Consider the following 19931-nt stretch of genomic DNA (forward strand, 5'->3'; position numbering starts at 1 on the left):
GTAATGATGCAGCTACAGATTGCCTACCAAGAAAACATCTACGTAGATCAGTGATTCTCAAACTTTTTTCAATAGTTTACCCCCTTTAAAAAAAAAATGTCAGTCAAGTACACCCTCATCAGCGGAAAAACTATTTGGTAGCGAACAAAAATCCTATAAAGAGGTACAGCGTTGCACAATCAGTGTCGGATTTATTTAAACAACAACTTTTTAACTGAGAAACACTTAAAGGCAAACTTGAGAAATTCAGCATTTCTTTCAAATTCCTGCCTTTTTTCTAAATTCGACTTTTAAAAATATCTTCTCATTATTTTAATCCTTCATGTGGCCCTAATCATGTTCTTTTAAAAACTCCCAATTCCTTTAGATTTGTTTTTGTTCAACTTTCGACTTTTTGGGAATTCCCCCGTACTTCTTCAAAATTATCTGACTTTTTTTTCCAATCTCTGAATTTTTTTCTAGATGATGACTTTTAAAAATGTCTGATCACTTTTTCTTAAATGTCGACTTTAAAAAAACATTTTTGCCGATTATTTTAAAGAAAATGTTGGAAATTCAAAAAAGTCTAAATTTGACTGAAGGTTGAAAAGAAAATCAAAAGGAAAAACAATCAGGAGACAAAAACTGCAAGTTTTTAAAAGAAGATGCAACAATGACAAATAACAATCACTACTGATACCGATGGTATTTTGTTGGCTCTGTTTTCACTTTCTTTTGAACTTCTTCCTCCGTGTTTTCGGCTGTATTGGTGCTACGTTTTTTCCACCACAAATCCATTTTCAAAACTGGCTTCCCGCTCACAATTGATTGGATTGGATAGCCTAACCTTAGGTTGTTAGCATACTTTACGGCAGTAACGATTCCATTAAAAACTGAAATATGGAATATAAATGTATTTTTGACCTAACTCACATTTTAAAATGTAATCTATTATAGTATAATTACTTTAGGAATAATGCACAACTGATGTTTTTTTAAATTAACACAGAAACAAGGAACTGTGCTGTCACCCTTCCTGTTCACCCTCTACACCTCTGACTTCCGCTTCAACTCCGGCTCATGCCACCTACAGAAGTTCTCCGATGACTCCTCCATCGTCAGCTGCATCACAGATGACAGTGATGAGGAGTACAGGGCCCTGGTGGAGAACTTCGTAGGCTGGTGTGACAACAACCACCTCCAACCAAAGGGATGCTGACAGGCTGACCAAGCTTCTGAGGAAGGCTAGCTCTGTTGTAAAACTGGACAATCTGGAGGAGGTGGCCGAGGGCAGGAGGAGGAAGCTGGACTGTACTCTGGAGACCCCTCCCCCCCCTCCATGCAGCGCTAGTGAAGATGAGGAGTTCAGCCACAGACTCATCCCATTTCGGACTGTCCTAAGTGCCTGTAGCCATCAGGCTGCACGACCAGGGGCTGACCCTGTGACCTGTTAGTAGGGACTGAAACATAACGCCTGCACTGATGAACTAGACTATGACCTGCTCTCAGACCTCATGAACATATAATTGTACATATGTTCATTCAAATGATCGACTTGTGAATCTCTCTCTCTGTAACGCCTGAGTTTCCTCACAGGGAAAAATAAAGTCCAATCTTATCGTATCTTAACAAATATATAGAGTTATATGGAGACTAAATATATATAAGTCAGACAGACCTCACCTGAACACTCACCTGTATTCTCCAAATGATAAACTCCGCCCCCAAATGAAGACAAAACAACTGAGAGAAAGATAAACAGAGACAGACAGATAAACAGAGATACAGACAGGTAAACACAAACAGACAGGTAAACAGACACAGACAGGTAAACACAGAGACACAGGTAAACACAGACAGACAGGTAAACAGAACTACAGACAGGTAAACAGAGACAGGTCAAAAGAGAGACAGACAGGTAAACAGAGATAGACAGGTAAACACAGAGAGACAGGTAAACAGAGAGACGGACAGGTAAACAGAGAGACGGACAGGTAAACAGAGATACAGACAGGTAAACAGAGAGACGGACAGGTAAACACAAACAGACAGGTAAACAGAGAGACGGACAGGTAAACAGAGATACAGACAGGTAAACACAAACAGACAGGTAAACAGAGCTACAGACAGGGTAAACAGAGACAGGTAAAAAGAGAGACAGACAGGTAAACAGAGATAGACAGGTAAACACAGAGAGACAGGTAAACACAGACAGACAGGTAAACAGAGATAGACAGGTAAACAGAGATACAGACAGGTGAACAGAGAGACCGACAGGTAAACACAAACAGACAGGTAAACAGAGATACAGACAGGTAAACAGAGAGACAGACAGGTAAACAGAGATACAGACAGGTAAACAGAGAGACAGACAGGTAAACAGAGATACAGACAGGTAAACAGAGAGACTGACAGGTAAACAGAGAGACTGACAAGTAAACAGAGATACAGACAGGTAAACAGAGATACAGACAGGTAAACAGAGAGACTGACAGGTAAACAGAGAGACTGACAGGTAAACAGAGATACAGACAGGTAAACAGAGATACAGACAGGTAAACAGAGAGACGGACAGGTAAACAGAGAGACTGACAGGTAAACAGAGATACAGACAGGTAAACAGAGATACAGACAGGTAAACAGAGATACAGACAGGTAAACAGAGATACAGACAGGTAAACAGAGATACAGACAGGTAAACAGAGAGACGGACAGGTAAACAGAGATACAGACAGGTAAACAGAGATACAGACAGGTAAACAGAGAGACTGACAGGTAAACAGAGATACAGACAGGTAAACAGAGATACAGACAGGTAAACAGAGAGACGGACAGGTAAACAGAGAACAGACAGTAAACAGAGATACAGACAGGTAAACAGAGATACAGACAGGTAAACAGAAGACAGACAGGTAAACAGAGAACAGACAGGTAAACAGAGATACAGACAGGTAAACAGAAACAGACAGGTAAACAGAGAACAGACAGGTAAACAGAGATACAGACAGGTAAACAGAAACAGACAGGTAAACAGAACTGACAGGTAAACAGAGAGACAGACAGGTAAACAGAGATACAGACAGGTAAACAGAAACGACAGGTAAACAGAGTACAGACAGGTAAACAGAGATACAGACAGGTAAACACAAACAGACAGGTAAACAGAGATACGACAGGTAAACAGAGATACAGACAGTAAACACAAACAGACAGGTAAACAGAGATACAGACAGGTAGAACACAAAAGACAGGTAAACACAAACAGACAGGTAAACACAAACAGACAGGTAACAGAAAGACGGACAGGTAAACAGAGATACATACAGGTAACACAAACAGACAGGTAAACAGAGACGGACAGGTAAACAGGAGAGACGGACAGGTAACAACAACAGACAGGTAAACAGAGAGACGGACAGGTAAACAGAGAGACGGACAGGTAAACAGAGATACAGACAGTAAACACAAACAGACAGGTAAACAGAGAGACGAGACAGGTAAACAGAGATACAGACAGGTAAACAGAGAGACAGACAGGTAAACACAAACAGACAGGTAAACAGAGATACAGACAGTAAACAGAGATACAGACAGGTAAACACAAACAGACAGGTAAACAGAGAGACGGACAGGTAAACAGAGATACAGACAGGTAAACACAAACAGACAGGTAAACGAGAAACGGACCAGGTAAACAGAGAGACGGACAGGTAAACAGAGATACAGACAGGTAAACCCAAACAGACAGGTAAACAGAGATACAGACAGGTAAACAGAGATACAGACAGGTAACAGAGATACGGACAGGTAAACAGAATACAGACAGGTAAACAGAGATACAGACAGGTTAAACAGAGATACAGACAGGTAAACAGAGAACAGACAGGTAAAACAGAGAGACGGACAGGTAAACAGAGATACAGACAGGTTAAACAGAGAGACGGACAGGTTAACAGAGAGCAGACAGGTAAACAGAGAGACGGACAGGTAAACAGAGATACAGACAGGTAAACAGAGATACAGACAGGTAAACAGAGAGACAGACAGGTAAACAGAGATACAGACAGGTAAACAGAGAGACGACAGGTAAACAGAGATACAGACAGGTAACCGAGACAGACAGGTAAACAGAGATACAGACAGGTAAACAGAAAGACTGACAGGTAAACAGAGATACAGACAGGTAAACAGAGATACAGACAGGTAAACAGAGATACAGACAGGTAAACAGAGATACTGACAGGTAAACAGAGATACAGACAGGTAAAAGAGGATGACAGGTAAACGAGATACAGACAGGTAAACAGAGTTACAGACAAGTAAACAGAGATACAGACAGGTAAACAGAGATACAGACAGGTAAAGATAAGACAAGTAAACAGAGATACAGACAGGTAACAGAGAGACTGACAGGTAAACAGAGATACAGACAGGTAAACAGAGAGACTGACAGGTAAACAGAGATACAGACAGGTAAACAGAGATACAGACAGGTAAACAGAGAGACTGACAGGTAAAACAGAGATACAGACAGGTAAACAGAGATACAGACAGGTAAACAGAGATACAGACAGGTAAACAGAGATACAGACAGGTAAACTCAAACGACAGGTAAACACAGACAGACAGGTAAACAGAGATACAGACAGGTAAACAGAGAAGACGGACAGGTAAACAGAGAGACGGACAGGTAAACAGAGAGACGGACAGGTAACAGAGATACAGACAGGTAAACACAAACAGACAGGTAAACACAGACAGACAGGTAAACAGAGAGACAGACAGGTAAACACAGACAGACAGGTAAACGGAGATACAGACAGGTAAACACAGACAGACAGATAAACGGAGATACAGACGGGTAAACAGAGAGACGGACAGGTAAACAGAGAGACGGACAGGTAAACAGAGAGACGGACAGGTAAACAGAGAGACGGACAGGTAAACAGAGAGACAGACAGGTAAACAGAGAGACGGACAGGTAAACAGATATACAGACAGGTAAACAGAGATACAGACAGGTAAACAGAGAGACGGACAGGTAAACACATATACAGACAGGTAAACAGAGATACAGACAGGTAAACAGAGAGACGGACAGGTAAACAGAGATACAGACAGGTAAACAGAGATACAGACAGGTAAACAGAGATACAGACAGGTAAACAGAGAGACGGACAGGTAAACAGAGATACAGACAGGTAAACAGAGAGACAGACAGGTAAACAGAGATACAGACAGGTAAACAGAGATACAGACAGGTAAACAGAGATACAGACAGGTAAACAGAGAGACGGACAGGTAAACAGAGATACAGACAGGTAAACAGAGATACAGACAGGTAAACAGAGAGGTAAACAGAGAGACGGACAGGTAAACAGAGATACAGACAGGTAAACAGAGAGACGGACAGGTAAACAGAGATACTGACAGGTAAACAGAGAGACAGAAAGGTAAACAGAGATACAGACAGGTAAACAGAGATACAGACAGGTAAACAGAGATACAGACAGGTAAACAGAGAGACAGACAGGTAAACAGAGATACAGACAGGTAAACAGAGAGACAGACAGGTCAACAGAGATACAGACAGGTAAACAGAGATACAGACAGGTAAACAGAGACAGATTTGATTTGGCCCTGCCCCCTTGCTGCTCACCTGTCTTACTGTCTCTGCCCCCCCCGTTCAGCAGCTTCTGTCCGTTACCTGAAGCAGAGAAACTCTCAGTGTGTGTGTGTGTGTGTGTGTGTGTGTGTGTGTGTGTGTGTGTGTGTGTGTGTGTGTGTGTGTGTGATTTTAAAATCACTGCTGGACTCTTGAGTCCCCTCCACACACACACACACACACACACACACACACACACACACACACACACACACACACACACACACACACACACACACACACACACACACACACACACACTACCTGTTGATTGTGAAGCTGATGAGCTGCTCTGACCACCAGTTGCTAAAAACAAACAGAATAGTGATGGTTGTGTTCTACAACACGTGCAGTATTGTAATAATAACAGAGTTGTATTTCACCCGGTGACGAGTGACAAGCTGCTTCAATAATTTATGATAGGACAGATTATATCTATGGTCACATGACCTGCAGACTATGCATCACTTACCTGAAGCAGCAGCTACGTGACCTGACGCGGGAGAGACAAACAGTATTATACATATAAATATATTTACATTATATATAAATATATAAATATATATATATTTATATATTTATATATAAATATATAAATATATATATATTTATATATTTATATATAAATATAAATATATTTATATTTATATATAAATATATAAATATATATATATAAATATAAATATATAAATATAAATATAAATATAAATATAAATATATTTATATTTATATTTATATTTATATTTATATTTATATATATATATTTACATTTTATATAAATATATATATAATGTAAATATATTTATATATATAAATATATTTATATGTATATATATAAATATAAATATAAATATATTTATATTTATATTTATATTTATATTTATATATATATATTTATATATATATATATATGTATAAATATATATATATTTATACATATATATATATTTATATATACATATATATATAAATATATATATATGTATATATTTATATATATATATAAATATATATATATAATATAATATAAATATAAATATAAATATAAATATAAATATATTTATATTTATATTATATATATACATATAAATATATTTATATATATAAATATATTTATATGTATAATGTATATTTATATATAAATATATAAATATACATACATAAACATGATGTAAAAACAGTCTATATTTATTCCTGCATGTATTGTGTGTTTCAGTTGAAGTGGACTCACCATTCAAAGCCTGGATGTTGGATGAAACTGTAATGAAGAGAAAGTGATTTTATTAATTACCGAATCGTTCTTCTTCAAACAGCTATTGAATTATGAGTTTGAATATACATTGATATGTAAATCCAGTAAATGTGTCTCTGGCTTTAATTTAAACACAGTCAGGAACTATGAAACATAACTAAAAACATATAATTATCCAACATATATCATATTGCTATATGACATAAACCTTTATAATATTAAACCATATGACATTTCATTTTATAACATATTACAGAATAAAATACAACTTCTTTAAAATATACTGAGAGCTATATATATATATATATATACACACACGTATAAAACATAGTAGATTTTCTGCCTCTTGTTCTCCATGTTGCCATCCCATAAACACCTTCACCTCCTGTTCTTACCGCTTCACATGACGTGCGCGGGTCACAAGACGAGCAGGGGTCACATGACACCTGCGACTCACATGCTGCATGACCTAAGCATGTTTTAAACTGAATAAACTACACAGTATAAACTGTTTTATAGCCCTTATTTAAATCATTAGGTAATACACGATTCAAAAGCTAAAAAAAGCTAAAAGCTGAATCCAGCTTTATTTTCTCTCTCCATACATTCTACTAAAGCTGCAACAACTAGTCGACAACGTCGACAACTAAATTTTGTCGACGCATAATTTAGTTGTCGACGCATAATTTAGTGTTCGACGCGTTGTATTATTTAAGCAACCTAAGCATTTCACTCATGACTCATTAGAACACACGCAATAGAGTTGGCAACCCACCGCCGTCATTTAGTATGCTGCCGATAAGCATTTTACTGCTTCCGGTTCGGAAGGGGAAGCAAAAGGACCATTCATGTTCCCATTGTTTTGTTTCTAAAGTGTCTAATCCCCATTGATGCTCCACACCCGTAACAGGTGGTGGCGTAATGCACCGAGTTGGATGCCAACCGCCAATAAAATAAAAAAGTAGCAGCTTCGTCTTTGCACCATCTGCGTCCTAAACCAACCACTGACTTTAACAGATGAATCATGGCAGAGGCTCCGGATCAGCGTGAGCAGACTGCAGTAAAATTGAGATCGCGATGATTTTCTAAAGTCTGGGCATTTTTAAAGAAAATAAAGCTAATAAACAAGTCAAGTGTACTGTCTGCAACGCAGGGCGGGCCTACCACGGCAGTACAACGGCGATGCATGAGCATCTTAAACGCAAACACCCAGGACGTCTAGCGCTCGAAGTTCCGGATGGGTAAGTTAGCCGGTTTTTGTTGACCTTTCGGAAAACGCGTCCTCTAATCCAGCGTGAGATTAGTTACTTTTAGGCCCTCTCATGAAAGATAGTGTGTTAACCCAAACGCATAAGAACATTGAATTACAGTCTAAGTGTCCCTCTTCCCTCATGGTAACGTTGTAAATTCACACGGTCACCTCGCCTACCTAACTTTACCTAGCTCTGCATGACTGCACGTATGCTAAATAGATAGGAAGATAGATACATACCGTAGATAAATAAGTGTATACATCACTGATCATAAATCATTCATTTGTCAGATAAAATCAATAGAATTGATTAATGTAAGTCTACAATAACTATGCCTCATAGTTTTCTATTTTCATTTTGCCATTTTAGAAGTTCACAGCAAAGGCGTGTGGATGACTTCTTCCTGCGGAGAGGCGTCTGCACCCCTCAAATGGACAGACTCCTCACTGACAGCGTTCTAAACATGCTGGTCCACGACATCAGGCCAATGTCAACGGTGGAATGCGAGGGTTAATTGTTGACCAATCGAAAAAATAATCTACTGACTAGTCGACTATTAAAATAATCGTTAGTTGCAGCCCTATATTCTACTGAGCCGAGAGCGTGACATCGGGGGTGGGACTTAAAGGAAACTCAACTGCGCATGCTCTATGTATCTAGTTCTTTTCACACATCCATGGCTGGACCCCCTTCAGGATTAGATACTGGAGTCTCAACAGGAACCAAGTGTTGACAGTGTACTCACCTGAACCTCCGGACTCCCCTACGGCCCCGGGTGTTTCAACTGACTCCCCCGCTGTCTCCCCCGCCACCGTGGTGGTCCGCACAAAAAGTCCTTCAGAAGAAACAAGAAGTCCTTCAGAAGAAACAAGAAGTACTTCAGAAGAAACAAAAAGTCCTTCAGAAGAAACAAAAAGTCCTTCAGAAGGAACAAGAAGTCCTTCAGAAGGAACAAAAAGTCCTTCAGAAGAAACAAAAAGTCCTTCAGAAGAAGAAGTCCTTCAGAAGGAACAAAAAGTCCTTCAGAAGAAACAAGAAGTCCTTCAGAAGAAACAAAAAGTCCTTCAGAAGGAACAAAAAGTCCTTCAGAAGGAACAAAAAGTCCTTCAGAAGAAACAAAAAGTCCTTCAGAAGGAACAAGAAGTCCTTCAGAAGGAACAAAAAGTCCTTCAGAAGAAACAAGAAGTCCTTCAGAAGGAACAAAAAGTCCTTCAGAAGAAACAAAAAGTCCTTCAGAAGAAACAAGAAGTCCTTCAGAAGAAACAAAAAGTCCTTCAGAAGGAACAAAAAGTCCTTCAGAAGGAACAAAAAGTCCTTCAGAAGAAGCAAAAAGTCCTTCAGAAGGAACAAAAAGTCCTTCAGAAGGAACAAAAAGTCCTTCAGAAGAAGCAAGAAGTCCTTCAGAAGGAACAAGAAGTCCTTCAGAAGGAACAAAAAGTCCTTCAGAAGGAACAAAAAGTCCTTCAGAAGGAACAAAAAGTCCTTCAGAAGGAACAAGAAGTCCTTCAGAAGAAGCAAGAAGTCCTTCAGAAGAAACAAAAAGTCCTTCAGAAGGAACAAGAAGTCCTTCAGAAGAAGCAAAAAGTCCTTCAGAAGGAACAAGAAGTCCTTCAGAAGAAACAAGAAGTCCTTCAGAAGAAACAAAAAGTCCTTCAGAAGGAACAAAAAGTCCTTCAGAAGGAACAAAAAGTCCTTCAGAAGGAACAAGAAGTCCTTCAGAAGGAACAAAAAGTCCTTCAGAAGGAACAAAAAGTCCTTCAGAAGGAACAAGAAGTCCTTCAGAAGAAGCAAGAAGTCCTTCAGAAGGAACAAGAAGTCCTTCAGAAGGAACAAAAAGTCCTTCTGAAGGAACAAAAAGTCCTTCAGAAGGAACAAGAAGTCCTTCAGAAGAAACAAGAAGTCCTTCAGAAGGAACAAGAAGTCCTTCTGAAGGAACAAGAAGTCCTTCAGAAGGAACAAAAAGTCCTTCAGAAGAAACAAGAAGTCCTTCAGAAGAAACAAGAAGTCCTTCAGAAGGAACAAAAAGTCCTTCAGAAGGAACAAGAAGTCCTTCAGAAGGAACAAGAAGTCCTTCAGAAGGAACAAAAGGTCCTTCTGAAGGAACAAGAAGTCCTTCAGAAGAAACAAGAAGTCCTTCAGAAGAAACAAAAAGTCCTTCAGAAGAAACAAAAAGTCCTTCAGAAGAAACAAGAAGTCCTTCAGAAGGAACAAAAAGTCCTTCAGAAGAAACAAAAAGTCCTTCAGAAGGAACAAAAAGTCCTTCAGAAGGAACAAAAAGTCCTTCAGAAGGAACAAGAAGTCCTTCAGAAGAAACAAGAAGTCCTTCAGAAGGAACAAGAAGTCCTTCAGAAGAAACAAAAAGTCCTTCAGAAGGAACAAAAAGTCCTTCAGAAGGAACAAGAAGTCCTTCAGAAGAAACAAAAAGTCCTTCAGAAGGAACAAAAAGTCCTTCAGAAGGAACAAGAAGTCCTTCAGAAGGAACAAGAAGTCCTTCAGAAGAAACAAAAAGTCCTTCAGAAGGAACAAAAAGTCCTTCAGAAGGAACAAGAAGTCCTTCAGAAGGAACAAGAAGTCCTTCAGAAGGAACAAGAAGTCCTTCAGAAGAAACAAGAAGTCCTTCAGAAGAAACAAGAAGTCCTTCAGAAGAAACAAAAAGTCCTTCAGAAGGAACAAGAAGTCCTTCAGAAGGAACCAGAAGTCCTTCAGAAGGAACAAGAAGTCCTTCAGAAGGAACAAAAAGTCCTTCAGAAGGAACAAAAAGTCCTTCAGAAGGAACAAGAAGTCCTTCAGAAGGAACCAGAAGTCCTTCAGAAGGAACAAGAAGTCCTTCAGAAGGAACAAGAAGTCCTTCAGAAGGAACCAGAAGTCCTTGTTGTACTCTGGAGTATTTTCAGATGGTATTAACAGATCTCTGGAGTATCATCTTTAAAGTCTTTATGCAGGTTTATGCTGGAGGTTAAAGATCTCACCCTCATAATTATCCTGACTCTTGGAGTTATCATCATCATCTGAAAGAAAAATCATCCAAATTTTATTTGTTCAATTATGAAGTTTATTCTTTTCACATCATGCTTTGAGCTTTTAATTACTACGTTATGTTTTTCAGCTCTTCCATAAAGGATCTGCTCGGAGCAGCTACAAACACATTGTAAACTCTTTCAATGGTAACCTGTGTTATTAGCTTTGATTGTATAATGCAGGATGAAAAGACTAGTATGAATCAGGGGAATAACACGGTATGACACTTAAGTTATATTTAGTTTGATTTACAAGCTCAAATGAGACAGTTATGATTATTGTTATAAAGCATTGTGAATATTGCAGGGTTAATAAATATATTCACACTCATACTGTTGTAATATAAGGATGTGAAGACTCCTTATAAATGTTGTGATATTAATTACTAATGTCTTTATTTGCGTTTAGAGTATGTGTTTCAGTTTCTGTGATAAGTGGATTTTAACAACAGCGATGTTTACCCAGGAAACACACGTCCAAATTCATTTAGCATATTACCGACATTAAAACCATTGTAAAATCATCTGACACACACGCACACACACACCTACCCTCCTCCTCCTCAGAAAGCTCCCCGTCCTCCAGCTCCAGCTCTTCCGGCTCCTTCTCTATAAACACAGCACACATTTTCATTTCTACTGATAGAATAAGGATAGCTTAATAAAGGGAAATGTATACACACATACAGTATCTCAGTAAAGCGAGCACCCCCTCCCCTTTGTGTAGATGTGTTATTATATCTTCTCCTGGGACCACCCTGAAGAGATGAGCCTCTGATCCAGTGTAGAGTAGTCAGTGTACAGCTGGGATAACAGGGTACATTTGCTGAGCCCTCAAAATAACTCAACACAGCCATTAATGTCTAACCCGCTGCAACAAAGGTGAGTACACCCTAAGTGAGAATGGCCAAATTGTGCCCAAAGTGTCGATATTTTGTGCCACCATTATTTTCCAGAACTGCCTGAACTCTCCTGGGCACAGAGTTCAGTAGAGCTTCACAGGTTGCCACTGGAACCCTCTTCCACTCCTCCATGACCACATCACGGAGCTGCTGGATGTCAGAGACCTTGTGCTCCTCCACCCTCCGTCTGAGGATGCCCCAGAGAGTTTAGGTCTGGAGACATGCTTGGCCAGTCCATCACCTTTACCCTCAGTCTCTTTAGCAAGGCAGTGGTCCTCTTGGAGGTGTGTTTTGGGTCGGTATCATGTTGGAATACTGCCCTGCGGCCCAGTTTCTGAAGGGAGGGGATCATGCTCTGCTTCAGTATGTCACAGTACACATGGGCCTTCATGGTTCCCTCAATGAACTGTAGCTCCCCACAGCCGGCAGCACTCATCAGCCCCTGACACTCCCACCACCATGCTCGACTGAAGCCAAGACACACTTGTCTTTGTACTCCTCACCTGGTCGCCGCCACACACACATGAAACCATCTGACCCAAATGAGTTTACCTTGGTCTCATCAGACCATAGGACGTGGTTCCAGTAATCCATGTCCTTAGTCTGCTTGTCTTCAGCAAACTGTTTGCGGGCTTTCTTCAGCATCTGTCAGGATTGGGGGAAGGACCCAGGTGCAGAAGCAATAGAGGAGGCAGGGGTTCAAATGTATAACCAAGGGCGAGCTTTTATTACTAAAAAGCGGGCAGACGGCCCGGGAGCAGGGCAGAGGCCATGAGGCCCCAGAAACAGGGGCGTAGGTCACGGCGAGGGAACACTGGGGGCCGGAGACAGGGGCAAAGGCCGAGGCTAGGGAACTCTGGGGGGCAGAGACAGGTGCGGAGAGAGGGCCGGCGACGAAAACGGGGCCAAAGATGGGGCCGGAGGCCGCGACGGGGAAACATTGGGGGCTGGGCAGGAGGGCGACGAGATGCCTCTGGAGGATGGGCAGGAGGGCGGCGAGACAACAGGACCGGAGGGGCTGGAGTCGGCCGGGCCGCCGACAGGGTAGGAGGGGATGGAGTGGGCCGGACCGCAGCTGGAAGCATGTCGGCCGGGAACCGGCCTGGGAACAATGTGAAGGCTGGGGCAAAACCTTCAAGTGACAAGGAGGATGGGGCAAGTGCAGTGTAGCGTTCGGCCGTTCCCACACGAGGCTCCAGAGCGTATCCAGTCAGGTCAGGAGCTGGAACAGGTGCTGGCTCTAAGGGCGGAGAACAGAATAGCCTCTCAAAGAGTGGTCCGCGGACCACTGGTGGTCCGTGAGTATTTTGGTAAAATGTCACATTTGAAATTAATATATTATAAGTTTAAAGTGTTTCTCAAACTGTCTTAAAATGACTAGTATAGAGTGTAGCATAGATGTAGCGTAGCTACGTAGGTTACGATCTTACGTCATAAATGATTTGCACGGTCAATTTGAGCGGTCAACTGACAAGATGGATCGATGGCTAAAGACAGGGTCAGTTGAAAGAAAATTAAATGACAAATCTGACGTGACAGTCAAGGTGCATCGTCCTGATGCAGGAGATCCAGCAACTACAAGTGGTTCAGCCGCAGCGACAAGTGATTCAGTGTGCGTTACTGAGTCCCAGGAGAGCGGTTCGCCCTCTAACCACCACCCGGCTGAAAGCTGTGAAACTCGGCTTGATCGCGGAAAGTCCAGCGCTAAAGTGAAGAGAAAATATCACAGCGACTTCATAAAATTCTGATTTTTCTGGACTGGAGATGAAGAGGATCCCAATCCACACTGTGTTTTGTGCTACGAGTCGTTGGCTAACGAGGCTATGAAACCCGCCAAGCTCAAGCGTCATTTTGAGAGCAAACACAAGGATTACATCGGGAAACCTTTAGCATTGTTTGAGAGAAAACGTGAGGAACTTAAAAAACACATGACGAAGGCGCCCTCACATTTTTTTGCGAAGGCTACAGAGGCATCATACAGGGTATCCCTTCTCATCGCAAAAACAGGGAAACCTCATTCGATAGGTGAGAATGTAGTCAAACCAGCTGCCAAGGTTATGGCTAATGTATTGTTTGGGGAGAAAGCAAGCGTGTTGGTATTTGCACAGATGGTGCAACTGCAATGACTGGGAAACACAAGGGACTGGCAGCGCGCGTACGGGCAGTTGCACCTTGCGCCACAGCAACACACTGCTGCATTCACAGAGAACAGCTGGCTGTGAAAAAAATGCCACCATGCCTCAAATCAGTACTGGACGAGTCTGTGAAAATTGTTAATACAATAAAAACCAAAGCACTGAACACACGTCTTTTTAAAGCTGTGTGATGAAATGGGAAGTGAACACACAAAACTGCTTTTCCATACTGAAGTTCGCTGGCTGTCGCGTGGGAAAGTTCTCACCCTCTATTTGAACTGCGCGATGAGGTGATGTTGTTCTTGCATCATACTGATGAACTGTATGACAGACTGCATGATTTCCAGTGGCTCTCAAAATTGGCATACCTGGCCGATGTCTTTAGCGCACTCAATGCTTTGAACTTAGCGCTGCAGGGAAAAGCCGTCACCGCCTTCAATGTGCAGGACAACATTAAAGCTGCACGCCTCAAGATGGAATTGTGGTGTGTCCGTCTGGATCGCCAGGAGTTTGACTGTTTTCCGACGCTTGTGGATTTTCTCCTCGCTGCAGAAGAAGAGCTGGACGGCGGCACAGTTGCAGCCTTCAAGGAACATCTGCAAGGCCTTCACTTTCAGCTGGGAAGATATTTCCCAGAACTAGATGCAGGCTATGAGTGGATCAGGAATCCATTTGGGGACAAAACGCACATCGAACACGTCAGTTCCAAGCTCCCATCAAGACAGGTTGACAGCCTTGTGGACATCGCATCTGATGGGACACTGAGGACGACTTTCAGAGAGAAAAGCTTGACGGACTTTTGGGTCCACGTCCAGCCTGAGCACCCAGAGCTGGCTGACGCTGCTCTGAAACTGTTGATGCCGTTTCCAACCACCTACAACTGTGCAGTTGGTTTTTCTACACTTGTTGGTCTGAAAACAAAGCAGCGTAACAGGATCAATGTGGACTGTGATATGAGACTAAAACTCTCCAGTTTGGATCCAGACATTGTTTCACTGATGTCTCAGCACAAGCAGCACCATTCCTCCCATTAGGTGGCAGCAGAGACACGCAGTGTATGAGTGAGTAAACAATGCTGTTTGTAAATGTAACAGTGTCAATAATGACCTTGTGGTTCTTGTTAAACTTGGGCCTGCAGCCATAGTGTTACTGTGTTTTATTTTTGAAAATACACAGCAGAAGTTAGTATCTCTCTGTTCGCTCGGACATAAACTCAGTAATAAATGTAGTCTCTGTTTCATATGATGTGTAAAATCTATCAGCATTTACCGTTTAAATGGCATGTGAACGAAACGCTTGTAGAATCCGTAGTTGTTTTTGTATTGTTGATTTAATGTGTGAACGAGCGATACAGAGAAGGTCCCACAGAGCTGTCATTATCAGGCTGTCATTATACTGTTGGAGTAGTAAGCAGGCCTATTGTATTTATTCTAGTTTATATTTAGTTATAATTAGTGTATATTTCTCCTTCCTTCTTTGTATTGAACTGTTGCACCTCAATTTCCCTCGGGATTGATAAAGCTTCTTGAATCTTGAATCTTGTTTTGGGATATTGGGGGAGTTAGGTGGTCCTTGGTCTGAAAAAGTTTGAGAAACAGGGCGATTCAAGACATCACGGGGAAACAGCAAGAACCTACGAACAACAACACGACAAAGAACACAAAGGAAAGCACAGACTAAATACAGAGGAGGGTAATCACAAGACAAGAAACAGCTGGGAAGGGGGAGGAGACACACAAGGGCAACAGGTGAGCACGATCAGACAATCAGACAGGAGGGAAACTAAAGACAAGATGTAAACTAGACAAGACATACTTCAAAATAAAACCGTAAACAATAAATATAAAACTGAGATCCTAACAGCATCATGTTTATTAGAGGCTTCTTTCTGGGACGACAGCCATGCAGACCCATTTGATACAGTGTGCGGCGTATGGTCTGAGCACCGACAGACTGACCCCCCACCCCTTTCACCTCTGCAGCAATGCTGGCAGCAGTCATACGTCTATTTTCAAGAGACAGCTTCTGGACATGACGCTGAGCACGTGCACTCAACCTCTTTGGTGGACCGTGGTGAGGCCTGTTCTGAGTGGAACCGGTCCTGTTAAACCGCTGTATGGTCTGGGCCACCGTGCTGCAGCTCAGTTTCAGGGTGCTCTCTCTTCTTATAGCCTCGGCCATCTTTATGTAGAGCAACAGCTCTTTCTTTCAGATCCTCAGAGAGTTCTTTGCCATGTGGTGCCATGTTGAACTTCCAGTGACCAGTATGAGAGAGTGAGAGCGAAACACCAGATGATACACACCTGCTCCCCATCACACCTGAGACCTTAACTAGTCACATGACACCGGGGAGGAGAAATGGCTAATTGGGCACAATTTGGCCATTCTCACTTAGGGTGTACTCACCTTGTTGCAGCGGGTTAGACATTAATGGCTGTGTTGAGTTATTTTGAGGGCTCAGCAAATGTCCCCTGTTATCTCAGCTGTACACTGACTACTCTACTCTGGATCAGAGGGTCATCTCTTCAGGGTGGTCCCAGGAGAAGATATAATAACACATCTACACAAAGGGGAGGGGGGTACTCGCTTTACTGAGATACTGTATGTATGTATGTGTGTGTGTGTGTGTGTGTGTGTGTGTGTGTGTGTGTGTGTGTGTGTGTGTGTGTGTGTGTGTGTGTGTGTATGTATGTATGTATAACCCACAATGAAAATGTGTTTAATTTGATGTTGCTCTATGCCCATATATGAAAGGCTAACGGTTTGTAGAGTTGATAGAGGCCACTGGTTAGCAGGGGAGACACAGCTGTCTTGAACTTGACCATCTGAGGCAAGTCTGGACATGTCAAGTCTCACACACCGGAAGCCATGACACTCCCCCTCGTGTAAGGGTATATGGGAGTGTCTTTGGTTCTGCTTCTGTCTAAAGGTATAAAAGCAGTAGCCAAGAGAAGAAAGCTCGGGGACGGGGGTTTTCCTGGGTGAGTACTCTCAAATTGCTGTATGTTTACTGGAGGACTCTTCCGGAATACTCTAAAAATTACCTATAACTAAACCGGAGGGCTTTTAACCCATTTAAGCCAGGAAATCGTGCCGCATTTCTACCATTAAAACCGGGGGCGCTGTTGCGTCATTCTACCATTGAAGCTGCGAAAGCGGATACGTCATTTTCTGGTACAAGAGCTCTGTGGTATATTTTAGTATTAATTATCGGGCTCTTAGCCAATGAAATGCATCAGAATATACACGTGGCATTGTTTGGATTTCTTTCGAGCAATTATGGCCGATTTAGAATACCGCGGAGAGAATTCTGAAGTTAGTGAAGGTAGTGATGTTGACGATCTGCACGGCGCTGATGACATTACTGCTGACGACTTTGAACCCGTCGAACCAATCGACCGGGATTTATGGTTAAGACATCTGTTTGAAGACGGCGACGATGATGACCATGAGTTCGAAGGTTTTGAAACCGAGTGGAGGACGGAGAATTACCACTCTAATCCACAGAGTTTTTTCAACCGCACCCCAGGAGTGAAAGTCGATTTACCTCCAAAGGCCACTCATGAAAGCCACAGCTGTAAGCTCTCAAATACTTTTTGAATTTTGTTCTATCTGCTACAGAGGCTGAGAAATCCATTATTTAGTAGGCGTTGACACAATTGCTGAATTTCCAGAAACACTTCAGGTTTTAGGGGGTTCTTCTAAAATCGCCCATAGGTTTTACAGGCATTTTTTCCAGGCGATTTAGGCCTAAATGGGTTAAATACTAACTATATACTGTATTAACACCATTTAAAAGTGCAACTGAAGAGGAACAGTTGAAGACAAAAAAAAGAAACTAACTCTATGACTTAAAGTTGTTATATTAGATTTTGGATATAGGAACTTAGAACACAGTAGAGAACATTTTTGAATGATTGTCACGTTGTAACGACAGAAGGTAAACTCCTGTCAAAGGGTGGACGCTTTTTCTGAAATAAAATCATCCCACCCTTTTGGACTGGGATAACTTAAAAGGATTCAGTGCTGTCCTCTTCTGATTTAAGGTAAGATGCACAACTGCCACACACACTCACACCCTTAGGTAGGGGCACACCTCATTACCGATACCAAAATCCAACGGGATCGCTTAAACGGATTTAGTGAGTCGTCTGCTTTGAAACAGCAGGTAATTGAACCTGGTTTATTCAGGGTTATCTGAAGTAAGATCTTGCCGATCCAGGTGGATCCGAGCCTGGCAGTAAACTTGCATATACTCAATATCGTCTGATAGGTCAATTAGCAGGCCTGGTTAACAGCCAGAATAGTTAACCCAGGCTCGCCGGCCCCACAGTATATATATGTATATATGTATATATGTATATATGTATATATGTATATATGTATATATGTACTTGTATAAAGGTATATGTGTACATGTGTATATATGTATATGTATTATGTATATATATATATATATATATATATATCTAAATATGTATATGTTTACACATGTATAAGAGTATATGTATATATGTTTATGTTGACATATGTATTAGTGTAATTTGTATATTTACCCTCCACAGGAGCCGTAGAAGCGGACGTTGCCAGGACGATGACCATGGTCACGATCAAAAGGTTTCTGTTGTAAAGAAACAGCTGATCAGTACTTATCAATACTGTTAAAAGCATCGTAACTTAACTGTACTCATCTGAATAATAATCATGACTTATTATCACCCCCAATACTCATTAATATTCATTTATCAAAACTAACCCAACAACACTCAACAGAACTTATCAATTCCAATCAATACTAATCCTTACTCAACACAACCAGTCAATAATAGTTAATAAAATCCAATCAAATCCAGTCAGTTCCAATCAATAATTATTCAAATCCAGTCAGCACTCATCAATAATTCAACTACAAAAAAGTAGTTATGAAATTAAATCATTTGAAATTGACATGAATAACTCATCGTTACTTTTATATTTATAATTAAGATTAATTAGTATAGAATACTTAAATATTAATCATTCATATTAATAACTATAGAATATTTATATATACTTAATTAATGTGAATGGGTTAGGGTTAGTTATTGATGACAGAAAGTCGTCACCATGTTGGAGATACGTTTAAATAGAATTATGAAACTAAATGAAACTAGTATAAAGAAGAGGAATAGATATTATTATAAAGTATTATTATTATTATATAAGTATTAGTATTATTATAAAGCAGTAGAATTATTATTATTATTATAAAGTATTATTATAATTATTGTAAAGTATTATTATTATTATAAAGTATTATTATAATTATTGTAAAGTATTATTATTATTATTATTATTATTATTATTATTATAAAGCAGTATTATTATTATAAAGTATTAGTATTATTATAAAGCAGTAGTATTATTATTATTATAAAGTATTATTATTATTATTATAAAGTATTAGTATTATTATAAAGTATTATTATTATTATTATTATTATTATTATTATTATTATTATTATTATTATAAAGCAGTAGAATTATTATAAAGTATTATTATTAATTATTATTATAAAGTATTAGTATTATTATAAAGTATTATTATAATTTTTTTTAAAGTATTATTATTATAAATATTATTTTAATTATTTAAAATTTTTATTATAAATATTTTTAAATAAAATAAAAGTATTATTATTTTTATTTTTTAAAGTATTATTTTTATTAAAAGCAAAAAATTTTTATT

This window comes from Eleginops maclovinus, chromosome 4 (genome assembly GCF_036324505.1).
Source record: "Eleginops maclovinus isolate JMC-PN-2008 ecotype Puerto Natales chromosome 4, JC_Emac_rtc_rv5, whole genome shotgun sequence".
Taxonomy (NCBI): domain Eukaryota; kingdom Metazoa; phylum Chordata; class Actinopteri; order Perciformes; family Eleginopidae; genus Eleginops; species Eleginops maclovinus.